Source organism: Haplochromis burtoni, unplaced genomic scaffold (assembly GCF_018398535.1).
Source record: "Haplochromis burtoni strain Fernald_Lab_line unplaced genomic scaffold, NCSU_Asbu1 Contig_40, whole genome shotgun sequence".
NCBI classification, from domain to species: domain Eukaryota; kingdom Metazoa; phylum Chordata; class Actinopteri; order Cichliformes; family Cichlidae; genus Haplochromis; species Haplochromis burtoni.
In genome coordinates, this window is record NW_024582401.1 from 1,197,581 (window position 1) to 1,212,885 (window position 15,305).

Consider the following 15,305-nt stretch of genomic DNA (forward strand, 5'->3'; position numbering starts at 1 on the left):
TCACCCAGATAGAATAGAATAGAATTCAACTTTATTGTCATTGCACATGCACAGGTACAGGGCAACGAAATGCAGTTTGCATCCATCCAGAAGTGCTTTAGTGATATAGATATATTACAATATATATTAGCAATAATATAGATATGAGTATATTACAGAAATGGGTCTATTATGGTATGTTATAATGTACACGGTATGAAGTATGTTTGAATATTCTATAACTATAAGTATGTACAGGCTGTAGTGAGTACAAGCTATGTACAGGCTATGAACAGGATATAAATATGAAAAACTATACAGAATATGAAATAAATAACTTTACAGAAATCTGAGATATACAGTTACTTACTGCGTCCACTTGAAACTCCCAGAGGATGGAATTAAAATCATCTGCTTCCATTGTGTCCATCGTTTGGGAAATCAACAGACCCAGACCTATCATGGCCAAATTTGAACGCTTCCAGATATTTGTCAGAAAAAGGAAATACTAAATTTTTAATCATGGCATTTAAAAGGGACAAAAAACCTAAAGCAAGTTATACAAGGCAGGAATCAGCAACAACACATTTTTTGAATATCAGCAACTTAAATCATGCATACAGGAAAAATTCAGTCACAATCAACTGAGTCTGGAAATATACTGGATAACAAAATTATTAAATATCTGCAATACAAAAATGTATAAGCTATTATTTAAAATTGATGAATCATGAAGCTGGGAAGCTTGGGTGCTCCTTGTTGCCCACAGGCTCATTGGGTGGGGTGTCCAGGTGAGGGAGCATCCGTTGCTAGGTGCAGCTTGTCCCAGATCCAGGCCAGTGTTTCTTGTCACTTTGCTGTGTGTGTCTGTTGCACTTGAGTAGATGACTGGTGTTAGGTGGTGTTCCTCCCCACTACTCCCCGCTGGGTGCTGCTACCCCCTCAGTGGAATGCAGGTACTTGTTGGTACTGGGGTGCGTGGCTGGATGTTGTGGCGTGGTTGTTGACTCAGTTCTTTGGTGGTCCAGGGTGGCTTGGACCTCTTCCGTGTTGGCGGGGGGTGTCTATGCTGGGCACCGGGCAGTTTTTGGGCGCCTGGAGCCCTGGGACCATGATCTTGGCTTTTACCAGGGTGGCAGGCCTATAGCGGGGCTGGTTGCCCATCACCTGGGGTCCTCTGGGACGCCCACCCCTTGGACGTGGGCACCCCATCTAGGGCCTCCCTCCTTCTTCTGCTGAGATGGGTGCACAGGCATCACAGAGAGTAGTGGTCTTAGGTCATTAGTACTCTTGGGGGCTGTGGATGGCCCGGTTTTCCCAGATCCTACTCCACCTGCCTCTGGCTCCTAGGGGGCGTTATTGTGTCTTCCCAACCTTATTTTCAAGTGCATTTCGTGATAAAGACACACACATACAAACACTCCACACTCTCTTTCTCACATGCACCACAAGGAGACTGTTGATTTATGTAACATATGTATGCATTTTTGAATGTTTGCAATTGAGGTGTTGTATGTTTGTTTTCTCACAGGTGCACTTGGCAATACATTTTGCTTTTCTTTGCTCCCCCCCTTTTTTCCCCCGCCTGTCCTGCCTTAGACATTGTATTAATGTATTTGCAAAAGCTGCCAAGAACAGGATTAAAAAAACTGATCACCTGATCCAACCCAACTATAAGCTTTATCAAAAAAGAACGTTTTAAGCCCAACCTTAAAAGTAGAGAGGGTATCCGTCTCCTGAGAGTTTCTTGTCTGAGAGGACAGTTGTGCGAATACAGCAGCACAAAACAAATGGGCCCAGAGTTGGGATCACTGACAGCAGTGGCTATTATAGCTGATTTAACATATGCAACCTGCAGATTTTTTCCATATTGTTTTTCTTCTTATATAAATTATCCCAGCTTCTGCTTCATAATACCGTCTGACCTTCTTTCTCAAACCTGCTGAAATGTGGTCTGGCTTTAAAAAAGCAACAATGCAGAGATGGCTCTGCTCCACCAGTGGCAGCAACACTCCACTGACAGAAAATATGTAATCAAGAGCCTCTTGGATTTAAATAACTGCTTCTGGAAATATTTTTTATATATATTGGTGTTTTTGTGAGGTTCAAATGCAAACAAACTTCTCTTCAGCTAACATTTTAAGAATCATTGCTAGGAATAACAAGACAACGTTAGAACCAGAGGTTTCCGCAGTACTTACTTACAGTTAATTAGCCTTTAGATTAAATTAACCATTTTATTTAACGTCTACAGTAAACAAGAACATTTGTGCAGTCAGTCAATGCTACAGTAAAGTTGGGGGAAATAGTGGTTGGAGACAAAATTATTGCTAACTTGTGCAATGGACTTCTGATCTTGTCGCCTCTGAAATGCCTACGTCAAAGACGAGGACCAGGTCTGTAACCACTCAGTGAATTCCTGCCTTCAAAGGGACTTTGGTGCATCTTGACAGAGGCGGTTGGCTATCAGTCTGCTATTAGTTTCAGATGGGGTCAAATTGGCAATTGGTTCCAAAACTGCAAATCTGTTGCTATCTGTTGACACCCGCATACACAAAAATTCACATTAACTTTTGACAGAATCTCATAGATTTGAAGCAGAAATCTGACATTTCTCCATGAACAGTGGTGTAGTTGCTACAGAACAGATACCAGCAAAATAACACAGGCATTTCAATGTTATACGGGAGTATAAACACAACACATGTTGGCAACCAGTTGACCTATTGCCAAGAGATGCAAGTTGCGCTCATTACTGCAGACTGACTCAGACTGAGTCCACTGTGTAAAAATTAGACATTAATTTGCAAACCTTTGTCAGATCTGAGAGAGTGTGCTTTATCTAAAACTGAGGATTGTGTCCCACATTTTCAGACATTTTATCCAGAAAAACAATTCAAAGTGTTGCATGTAGCCCCAGAATAGTTGAATAGCAGCAGGGGAACACCTACACCTATGATATCCCAAATAGTCAAATAAGCCCTCAGCAAGATAAAGCCATCTAGTTAAAAGCAGTTATTTGCTAAAAAGGTTGATAAATTCATTTGTTAATGACTTTCCAAAATAATTTTGACATATGATTCTCAGGCAAACATCACTTCCTCCTCGTGCTGTGCTTACCTGTTTTGCAGATGTGAAGTCTCACTAAGCCTTCGAGGTAGCGCCTTAATGGTACTTGATTAATTAATTCGCTGTTCGTGTGGATAATTTTACAGAGAACTGAGTACGACCCTGTCTCTCTTTCCCCCATCCAGCCCTTTGCCTGGGATGAACTGGGCTCGCAGGGAAATCTAGGAGAGCTAAACAAACCCGGATTCCTGTTGTGCACTGAGCCTGAAACCAGGGGCTAAATGATCATATCATGGGACTTTTATAAGTCAGGATTTTGGACTCATAATGACTTATTTACTTTAAATGGCCTCAAGCATCCAGAACAGTAGGCTTTATGTGTAAACTGAATATTTTAACACTTTGGTTTGCCAGTGTGACATCCAGGAAACTAAATGCAGCACTGAGGAGCCACTACATCATACATTACACTTTATACAAGATGCCTGGATAACATGTGATACAGCTGAGCTAGTTTGAAGGTAATGGGTTATTGTTTATTTTTCCTTTGCAAAAGGAGGATAGATGTGAGTGTGGAAGCAAAGCCTTCAGCCACTAAGTCAGCCATAGAGTAATTAATCCATCTAATCTGGCTGAGGCTGCCAGACCTTCACACTCTGGACCGAGTTTGCCCCAGAGAGGAATGTAGCGATGGATTATCTCAAAACATCAAATAATAAGCCCCCCTTCTGACACCACTGACAGCAAATGAAAAGGCCCGGATTTTCCATCCCTGTGAAGAATTAAAGATATGAAGAAAACTCTGTGGGGATCTAACTTTGGCGGCAGGTTCATGAATTGACTGGATGGAGGCTGCTATTTAAAGCCTTCAAAAAATTAATAGCTTGATTAATTCCTGGTGACTTGCACCCGACATGTCTTCGCTATTGTGCACATGAAAAGTTGCAGGGTACCAGCGAAGTAATTATATCATCACAGGCCATTGCTTCCATTGCAACCTGATTTTTTATTATTTTATTACTCTTTTCTTTGCTGACTTGGCGAGGGGTTTGAATTCCATCGACGACCGTTTCATATGCCTGGACGCAAAGAGACTTAATTGAGGTTAAGCACCTTGGTCAAGGGGTTTGGAGTGCCACACTGCTGCACTGGGAAGTTTGTGAAGAGGCCCTTTAAGTCTCTGACCAACCAGAGTACAGGAAAACAGGGCAGAGCGAGGAGGCGTTTGGACAGAAACATTTGGGACAATTGCCATGCTGATTTTGTTTGTTAGAGCAAGTTGTTGATCTGACGTGAGATGGTTAAAATCATATTTGCAGCTATAGTTCCCTTTAGTGCCACATGAGGGAATGTGGCGCAAGAACCTAATGCTATAGTCAGGAAAACAGTGGTCGGAGGTCACAGCACGACCAAAATTACTGACACTGAATGCAATGAACTTGTATTCTCGTTGTCTTTCAAGTGGTTCTTTCAAAGATGGCAAGGAAAATGGCAATAAGGTAGAGCCAGTCTGCTACTGGTGTGAAATTGAAAGGGTTCAAGTTGATGGTTGCAATCTGTTTGTGATAATACTGCAATTAACTGTGATAAATCAGCAAAAATTGCAATTCTGCTACCATCTGCATAAACAGTAATTCACATTAACTACTTACAGATTTCAGAAATCTGGATGAACGTAGTTATATCTAAAGTTCGAAACAGAAATCCAGAATTTCCCCACAAATAGTGATGTAGTCGATGCAGGACAATTTAACTGTAAAATATTCTTTTATATAAGCTTAAAGTCCGAATGCAACCAGCTGGCAGGCAGTTGAGTCGAGTGCCCTATAGCCAAGATGCGTGAGTTGTGCTTATCAGTGCAGACTGACTCAGACTAATTGCACTGTGTTAGAAATCTGTCTGGGTTTATAAATAAGATGGCAATTATATGACAATGTCTGGCTGGGAGTGCGTTCAGGTTGAGTTGCTTTGTTTGGTGACAGATTGCCTCCTATATGGACCGTACAATAGAAAGTGTTTGCACAGAGGTTGGGAGGGTGTTGCATGACCAGCCTCTTTGTGACCAGTTGGTTGTTACAACTACTTGTAATAAAGCATATGGTTGCAAACACTGGGCAAGCACACTTCATTGGCACGATTGACAAAATGAAAAACTAACATGCTAATAAAAAGCTACCTATATTACACAATATTAGACGTGTTTGAAATTTTCCACATTTCTGTGATGGGACATGATTAAGAACAACGCATAACAGCCTCCCTTTAGTTACAGAAGTCACTCTTAACAGAGCCAAGGTTCGTAAACACGTAACAGCATCAGTGTTGTCCTCCTGTCATTGACATCCAGTTGAACCACGGGGATCTTGGCCATTGTTTGATACAGTTCAGGGTGGGTGGGTGGGTTGGACTCAACCCGCATTACTGGTTTCAGTTATTCTTTTTAATTTTCTTGCCAACAACACATCAAAAGGACTTAATGCAAGCCAAAGTTCCACATGGTGATGACAGAAAACCACATGTGCCAAATCCAAGTAGCTGCCTCAGCACTGTGGTAGGATCACAAGAAAGGCTTGTGGTCACTTTTGGCAGGCTTTATAAAATCCATCCAGCTAAATAAGGGGCTGCAAATAACATACACACTTTAACGCAAATGACATCAGTCTATAGAAGCACACAGAGATGAATAAAAGACTTACTGTATAGACCACGCGGGTGGCCATGCCATTTATGGCAGTGTTTGAACAGAAAAACAATAGCATGTTGTTGCTGTTGTTAACCGACTTCTAGATAGATACAAATAAGCTGAATATTGTGGAAACAGCTATTTCTTTCTTTTTTATGGGAGGGAGGCTGGTGGTGAGGGTTCATGTTTAACATTAACATGCTGAAGTGTGAGACCTCAGTGACATGGATGCTAGACAGATCAGTTATAGGTGTTAAAACCCCTTTGCATGGCTAAGCTGCTTAACTTTGTTAAAGCACAGAGTTAAAAACAACATGTTAACTAGCATAGCATCAAAATCCCTCAAACCTCTTTTCAAAGATGTTTCTTTGTATCTGCGTCAAACTTCAGGTGCTGATTTTGTATAATTCCATCACATTACAGTTGCTGGGAATCTGACACCTTATAATTGGATATTTTGCTGTGTCATGTGGGCGTGGGGATTGTGGTTGAGCAGCAGACGGAAGCCGTCAACAAAAGAAGCATGAAAAATCCGAGTGCTGGAAGCATGTGTGTAAACCAACCTGCTTTACATGTAGCCACTCCATGAAAGACTTTTTCATGAACACTTTTAGTATAAAGCCACATCAGGACATGTGATCCAAAGTTATAAGACAGAGACGGGGTATGCAAAGCATGCCTTTGTGCTGAGAATGACTCAGCTTTTTTTCTTTTCATAAGGCTGCACTGTTTCTTTTACATATCACAAGGAAATGGAAATATTGGGTTTAATATCCTTGCTTCACCTGAGATTAAATCAAACAAATTTTCAACACACGTTAAACATCATTTTAAATTATTCTGCATCTAATTTTTTTTAATATGATATATGCAAAGATTTAGAGATGTGCCTTAAAACATGACTAAAACTAACACAATATTTAAAATGCTTCAAAATCAGAGTATCATTTATTCCAAGTGAAACTATGTAGTCACACACACACACAGATACACCTGCACACGAGAATAAATGTCTTGTACCTACCGGTTGTAACTTGACACGCGTCTCTCTGTAGTCTTGTCAGGTGCTGAACCGTAAAAAGCAGCCTGAGAGCGACAAAATATACTCAGGGATCAAGTGGGCGGAGCTTCTATCATTCAGGTGCACTAGACCTCTGCTGTTTGTCGTTGTCCTAAGCAATTAATCTGAATAAAGAGCCACAAAACGTAGAAACACCATATGAGTTTTGCAGGCTCCCAGTTCACAGTTAAACTCTCATCCTGTCCTCCGGTACACTGAGGATACTGAGGACATTACAGGTGTAGGTGCAGGAGGTGGAGCAGCAGATGAGAAGCAGTCACTGTGGGGGAAGAAGGCTTGGAACAAATAATCTGCATATGCGTCTGCGTCATGTATGTATGGGAATTGATGTAGTGGTTTTAGGGTGTGCCACTGTTTTCTAAGACTTAGAGGTTTTCATCAGCTTCTTATGTGTCAAGGTGTGGCATTATGTCAGCAATTAAATGTATTGAATCCCTTTGAAACTAGGCATTGACTCTCTTTCTTCAGTCAGTGGAAGGGTCTTTTGTATTGCTAAGGAACATCATTTATATTTTCAAACAGGGTTGCGTAACGACATTTTGCCTTAAATGCAAATTTACGCTTTTGGACCTTTAGATTGCTACTTAATTAGAGATATTTGATTATGATTTGATAGATTTATAGTAAAATATGAGACTGCACCAGCTAGTTAGCTGTATTTCTTGTGACCTTAAGATTGTTCGCTGGTGCGTATATGTGACGTATAGATCTACGTCTTGTATGTGTTGGATTTGATGTTCTGGAAATACAGTGTGCCACTGTTTTTTCAGACTTAGAGGTTTTCATCAGCTTCTTATGTGTCAAGGTGTGGCATTTTGTCAGCAATTAAATGTATTGAATCCCTTTGAAACTAGGCATTGACACTCTTTCTTCAGTCAGTGGAAGGGTCTTTTGTATTGCTAAGGAACATCATTTATATTTTCAAACAGGGTTGCGTAACGACATTTTGCCTGTAGCATTTTGTAGTTAATTTCACTGCACGGTATTTCCACGTCCTTGAAATCTTAAATGCAAATTTACGCTTTTGGACCTTTAGATTGCTACTTAATTTGAGCTATGTGATTATGATTTGATAGATTTATAGTAAAATAGGAGACTGCACCGGCTAGTTAGCTGTATTTTTTGTGACCTTAAGATTTTTCGCTGCGTATATGTGACGTATAGATCTTCGTCTTGTATGTGTTGGATTCGATGTTCTGGAAAAACAGTGGCACACTGTTTTTTCAGGCTTTAAGATTTTCGTGAGTTTTTCATGTGCAAAGGGGAGACGATGTATCAGAAAGCATGTTTAACCCTCTCAGGCTCAAATTAAGTTTTTGTTGCTAATGCACAAAAGACTACCTGCAGTGGTACTTCTGAGTAAAAAAAACTCATAAAATATGTATGTGGGGTAATCAGGTTGTTATACATCTGTGTCTTGTGTGGACTTGCTGCAGTGGATTTGGGTGCGGCATTACTTTCTAAGCCCTTTAGAGATTTTCATGAGCTTTTCCTGTGTGAAGGCATATCTATATGTCAGCAAGTACATTTATTTCCATTAATTCCTTTTGAAACTACACATGTTCATTCTTCAGTCAGTGGAAGGGTTTTTGTATTGCTAAGTAATGCCATTAATTTTTATAATACAGGGTTGCGTGATGACATTTTGGCCGTAATTCCTTCTGTTTGTCATGTTCAACCTCCTTTAAATCCTTCATGCCATGTTTAGGCTTTTGGATCATCAGAGTTACTTAATATGAGATGAATCAGATATTTGGTGATAATTTGACAGGTTTACATTAAAATGAGACTCCAGGAGTTAGTTAGCTTTCTGTTTGATGATTTTATGATTTTTAGCTAACTTTTCAAATTAAGGATGAATAAGTGTACCTGTTCAGTGTTATTTCTCAGCAGTGAACTTTTTAAATGAAAAGAACATTATTCCTACCACAAATGAGCAAAATTAAAAACCTAGGGTCAAAACTTGCTTAATTCAGATTGGTCTGTATTTTAAAACCTTGAGGTAAAGTGGCTTAACTTTTTCTCTATAGGGTTAGGGTCCTAGGACTGCGGTTTCCTGGACAAAGATCCTGGAATCTGCTGGAGCCACTCTCCCAGTTTGGACGTTACTGCCCTGAGAGCTGTTACCACTGTTGCTTTCAGTTTCCACATCTTCCCATCTCTTCTCTAGCTCGTCCTTCATCCCTTGGTATTTCTTCTCATGTCACCATTTCCAGATGTTGCTGTCACTCGGTATAGCTACATTTATCATTACGGTCGTCTTCCTCTTCTTGTCCACCACCACTATATCTAGCTATCACCAGTTTGTCCATCTGTATCTGGAAGTTTGGTCATTTTCAACCACCTTTAGGGTGTTTCAACACGCCAACTTAGCACAGTCTCAGCCACAGAGACTTTTTTTCCTTTGAAGATGAGATGACTGACACTTCTGCTACTGGTAAAAGATAATATTATTTGATACTGATAAAGAAAATTCCACTAAGATACAGCGCAGCCACGCTTTCCAGTGCCTCGGCAGAGAGACTGTTTAGCCTTGGGAAGCTTGTCTTCTCTCCAAAGTGGAACAGGCTCTCTGATGAGAAGTTTGAGAAGCTCATTGTTTTGAGACATAACCACTGGTTTAATGAATAGCTGTAAAGGGTTGGGGGATGTGACAAATAATAATTCTTTATATTAAAAAAAATTGAGGACATTAAAACAGGTCACTTTAACAGACATCTACTGTGAGAACAACACTTGTGTGACTTGTGATGGACTGCCAATGGCAAACGACAGCCATGGAGTTTACATTTGTATTACCTGTTTACATTTTTATACCTTGGTTATGTTATACAGTGCATGTACTTTCTCAGTATTACATTGAAATCACTTCAGCTATTTTACTTTTGTGTGGAAGAAAATCCTTGTTCAGCCACTGATGTCTGAAGCTGTGACAGTTTACATTGCTTAAAAGCATAATTTAATTGAACAATCATTGATAGCCAGTTGCATCCTGTTGATGTGCAATAATATCGAATGTTCTAAAACAACATGTTTTATTGTATTATTTATTACAAATAGAAAATTAATTCTATCTACAATTATTAAAATTGATCTGATTGGTGTTTTATTTCACATTATCACAAAGCAACATTTGAATAGTTAATAGTTTCCTGTTAGTTCCTTCTGTGGCCATTTACTTCAGCTATATATTCAGTTTTATAACAAACAGTTGAATATATATTTTAGTATGTTCAAGTATGTTTAGTAATTTATAATTTAGTATTTTAGCAAGTTCCATTAAGAGGAGATCCAAGTTCTTTAAACATTTTTAAAGTAACACAATAGTTACTTTTCATGGTAATTGTTACTTTTATAATATTGTAACTCAGTTACTTGAAGAAATAACTATAACTGATTACTTGCCCAACACTGGTCAGGTTGGTACACAGCTGACAGCTCTATTTGACAGCTGTTAGAAATCATATTATGGCAAGAACCAATCAGCTAAGTAAAGAGCAACGACAGACCATCAATATTTTAAGAACTGAAGCTCAGTCAGTTCAGAAAATAGCTGAAACTCTGAATGTGTCCCCAAGTGCAGTTGCTACGTGGAAACTGGATGACACGAGGACTCTCAGGAAAGGAAGACCAAGAGTCACCTCTGCTGCTGAGGATAAATTCATCTGAGTCAGCAGCCTCAGAACTCGCAAGTTAGCAGCACCTCAGATTAGAGCCCAGAGCCCAGACGCTTCTCTACACCGACTGTTCAAAGGACACTGTGTGAATCAGGCCTCTATGGTCAAACAGCTGCTAAGAAAAAACTACTAAGGAAAAGCAACGAGTTTGTTTTGTTTTTGTATTTGTTTGGGCCAAGAAACACAAGGAATGGACATTAGACCAGGTTCTAACTACAGGTCCAAGTAATGCATATTGCAGAGGGAAGTTTTAGCCTTGGCAGAGGAAAGCAATCGCAAACAGCTCTGGTTTAATGTTACAGAGTATTCTTTCTTATTTTGCATGCCATTGCTTTTCATCTTTTCTCAAACGACTTGTCACCATGACTAGACACTTTTTCAGCTTGTCACTCACTAGCTATGAGACAAAATTAAATCACTGATGAAACTGTATTGTTATGAGGAAGAGGTGATGAATTGTCAGGTATGTCCTGCTCTGCCAGCTGTGTGGGATGCAAAATAGGACCTAACTGCCGGACTGAGAGACAAGGGACTAACTAAAGGAGGCAGCTTTACTGCTGTTACTTAAAAAACTCCCTGAAACTAGCTTCAACTCCATTCTCTCTCACTGATTCTGTGTAAGATGATTTTTTTTCCTTCAGACTTCTGACAAAAAGAAAACTGAAAAGAGAAAGAGGATATCGAAAAGCAATACAGTGATGAGCGGAAATACTAATAAATATAATGCTAAATAGCTAAAAGCTACTAGTCAAGCCTTAACAATGGAGGAGAAACACTTGAATCATGTGATGTCCACGAGCATCATATTATTTCTTTCCTTTCCTTTGAAATTCAGCTTTAATTAATATCCCACTCTGCTGGCTGACATGTGGCCAAGTCGAGGGCACGTGGCCAGGAGTCAGATAATCTCACCTCGTTAGTAGTTGGGGACTACAGCTGTCTTGATGTTGAGCATTGTTCCTGAAATAAAGGTGGTTTCAGATATATATAAGGTAATGTTTCACCTACTGTTGTTCTCAGATTACATATAAGGTAGAAAAAAATTATTGTGACTGCTTCTTTGTCATAAGGAGTCACCACAACTTGTACGTCAACATGTTTGATTTGGCAGAGTTTTACCTCGATGTCCTTCCTGATGCAAAACCACAGGGGATTTGTATCCAGCTGGAATTACATTAAAGACCTTTCACTTGCCAACTGAATGTGTTAACCACTACACTATGTAGCAACAGTTGCATATAACCTGTTACTGACAAATGCTGATTAGAGGGGCCCCTGTGAATCGTCACTAGGCAAAGTTGGACACCATATGATCTCTAATAGATATCTACAGTATATCTTGTCTGTATCCAGTCTAGGTTTTTACAAAGTATTGTTTTTATGTCACTGTCGCCAAAGTGCTTGCTCATAGGGGGTCATATGATTGTTGGGTTTTTCTCTGTATCTATGAAGCGCCTTGAGGCGACCTTTGTTGTGATTTGGCGCTATATAAATAAAATTGAATTGAATATGTAGTTTATAATTTCTAACTTTCATATTTATAAGTAAATTTCTGTAAAAGTTTCAGCCTTGGCAGAGAACTAGAGTCAAAGGCTGCTCTTGTTTAATGTTGCAGTCAAATGACTTGTCTCTGTGACTAGTCACTTTTTTCAGCTCTTCGCTCACTATCTCTGAGACAATATTAACTTACTGTCAAAACGTTGCATTGTTTCCTCCCCACCTACAATAAAAACAGTCCTGCCAGCAGCCACAGCTAAGAGCTGTTATGAGGAAGAGGTGATGCATGGTATATGTTTGTGTCTCTCACTTGCTGTTGTTGTGGTGTGTTTTGTGGTGTAAACTGGTTGAGATCAGATCATGATATGTAAAGGAGTAAAATGTTGGTTATGACCAGGCCCATAGCAAAGACTCAAATAACAGACTACAGTGTGAAAGAAAAAATATTTTTAGTTTTGTGTATTTTGGATTTAGAAGCCAACTAGAGATGAATGAAAGATGTTCTTATGCCAAGTGAGGCAACTAGAACAGGCAGGGATGAGTCAGAAATACAAGAAAACATACAAAACCTCAAAAACACCAGAATGCTCAGGCAAACATAGAGGTCATGAACAGGAAATAGTCAGAGGTGAAGAATCCTAATGACCACATGGAATTACTGGACTACTCAACAAGTCAGTGATAAATAGACAATCTGGGGACTACAGGGGGAAACGACACAGAGTAAATATACTGAGGTGAGTAAGTGGCTGATTAAACAAAGATTGGGAAAAAGCAGAAGTAGAATCAGCCCGCGTGGCTTGTCACACTCCTCATAAAATAAACACTAACTCCTTCACACTACAGTTTATAGTGGTTAACACATTTACCCTACACGTGACAGATCCCCCGGTCTGAAACTGTGAGGTCTCGGGGATCATGAGCTATTGCCAGACCCAAGCCCTGAGGAATGGCAGCTTTATGTCAGGAAGGCCACCTGGTGTAAACATGCGGATCCAGAAGGTAAAGTCGAAGGTACTGTTAGTTCACAGCACAATTCATCTGATCGACGGTTTGTTGCATGTCACACATTATAATTAAAACTGCAAAAGCGTAGCACCGGATTAGCTCACTGGGATGAGTGGGCGGCCGGCCCGGGTTCAAATCTTACCCCACGAATCTGCAAAAAAACTGCACAATCATTGAATGTATCCTGAATCAATTTTAATAAAACAAATGTCAAAGTTAAGTATATAGAAATTCTTCATTCCACAAAAAAAAAAAAAAGATATTTATTCCACTCAAATCATATCTTTAGCCTCTGTTCTAGGTCAGTTGGCCAAGTGAAGCCCGGCATGTCTCCAAACCTGTACATCATGTTAATATGCTGTTGTCTGGCATGCACAGAGGAAACCTGTCATTTTAGGGGCCTCAAAACAAATATGTCATGACTAATTCAAATAGTACGTCAACAGTAGCTAGGACAAAATACTGTTCCAAATAACTGAAAGAAATAGTAAATAAGTAAAACTTTATTTATATAACACCTTTCTAGATAAAAGATCACATAATTCTAAAAAGATGTGTTTTTAGTTGTTTTTTAAAAGAAGCTACTGAGTCCAGAGATCTTAAGCTCAGTGGGAGAGAGTTTCACAGTCTGGGAGCCACAGTGGCAAAAGCTCTGTCTCCCTTAGTTCTCAGCCTTGTATGATGAATGACAAGTAGACCCTGATTACATGACCTAAGAGCCTGCTGGGGACAAGAAGTTCAATGATGTAGGCAGGTGCTTGTCCATGAAGAGCTCTAGAAGTCAGTACGAGAATCTTGAAAGGACTGAATTCAATGGGGAGCCAGTGCAGCTGTATTAGCAACGGTGTCACATGTGAATACTTAGATGTTTTGGTTAGAAGTCTTGCTGCAGCGAATAATATGTTAAAAGTGAAAACAGAAATGATACACAAAGGAAGCCAGGCAGAGGCGACAAACAACAATTCAAACTCTCTCTGTGTGGACTTCCGCATTAGATTGGATGGTTGCTCCTGTCGCTTATTAGCACGTCATCCCAAACTGTTGTGGCATGTTCATCTCCCTCCTACAGCCTGCTAATCTCAGTGCTCACAGGCTGTCTGTGCTTCTGTAAACACAGATGTGTTACACAACTGTCTGTCTCCGGCTTCATGTGTAACTCAATCATGGATCGGTCGTTGTATAACACTGCTGATATCCATTTTTATGTGTCGAGCAGTTAAAGTTGTGATTCTTAATTGGTGGCTTTGTTGGAAGAACACTCTGTCATCAAGCCTTGCCTGTCTGACAAGCCTTTCTCTAGAATGTGGAAACGTTATGCACATGTGCACACATGTCATATGTGATTATAAAACCACGATAAGGCTTGTTTCACTTCTGTGATTTTCTAGAAGAGCAAGAAGGACAAAAATGCTGATTGATGGACAGTCTGTCTTTTTACTAGCCCCATCAAAACAAGCCCAACAGAGTCTAATAAAAACTCCCCTTTGTGATCTTTCTCTCTCGTTCCTTCTCGGCTTCTGCCTATTGCTTCTATTCCATTCTATTGCTTCTTCAAATCATGCTATGATTCAAAAGCTTGTAGAACAACATAACAACAAAAAACATGAGGCAGTTTTTTCCTGTATGACTTTATCAGTCTCTCACATAACTGCGGAGGAATTTTGGCCCAATCTTCTCTACAACATTGCATCATTTAATTGAGGGTTGTGGACATTTTTATATGCGCAGCTCTTTTAAGGTCCTACCACAACATTTCAACCAGATTGAAACTTCGACTTTGACTGGACCATTGCAACATTTTGTTCCCTTTTGTTCCAGTCATACTGTTGTAGATCTGTTGCTGTGCTTGTCCAAGCTTTAGCTGTTAGACAGATGGCCTTGCATTTCACTTTAGGAAAGGTGTTCATGGTCCACTTAGTGCCTGCAAGATGCTCAGGGTCCTGCAGCTGTAAAACAAGCCCAAATCATCACCCCTCCACCACCATGCGTAGCAGCTGGAATGTGTTGTTTGCGGCAATAGCATTTGTTAGTTTTTTGCTAAAAATGGTGCTGTGCATTATGAAAAAACATCTCCACTTTGTTCTGGTCTGTCCAAAGGACATTATTCAAGAATTGTTGTGGTTTGTTCAGGTGCAACTTTGTAAACTCAAGTCATGCAGCCATGTTCTTTTTAAAGAGAAGAGGCTTTCTCCTGTCAAACCTTCTACACAAACTATAGTTGTTCAGCCTTTTTCTAATAGTGCTTTCAAGAACTTTAACATTTAACACGCTAACTGAAGCCTGTAGAGCATAAAGTGTAAAAAGCTGTTTT

The 15,305-nt window shown here is 39.8% G+C and overlaps 1 protein-coding gene across 2 annotated transcripts in view; it reads right to left on the minus strand.

Moving 5' to 3' along the window:
- The window catches only part of LOC102293256 (sodium- and chloride-dependent GABA transporter 2), a 35,039-nt gene extending 28,084 nt beyond the window's left edge, over positions 1-6,955 (minus strand). The window contains exon 1 of one of the 2 annotated variants that reach the window (XM_042219951.1): positions 6,756-6,955. The gene's annotated coding sequence lies outside the window, so the exon portion shown is untranslated. Of the gene's footprint in view, positions 1-3,099; positions 3,492-6,755 lie in introns of those variants that run through there. The other variant, XM_042219952.1, reaches the window with a different exon arrangement.
- Positions 6,956-15,305: the final 8,350 nt, after the last annotated feature.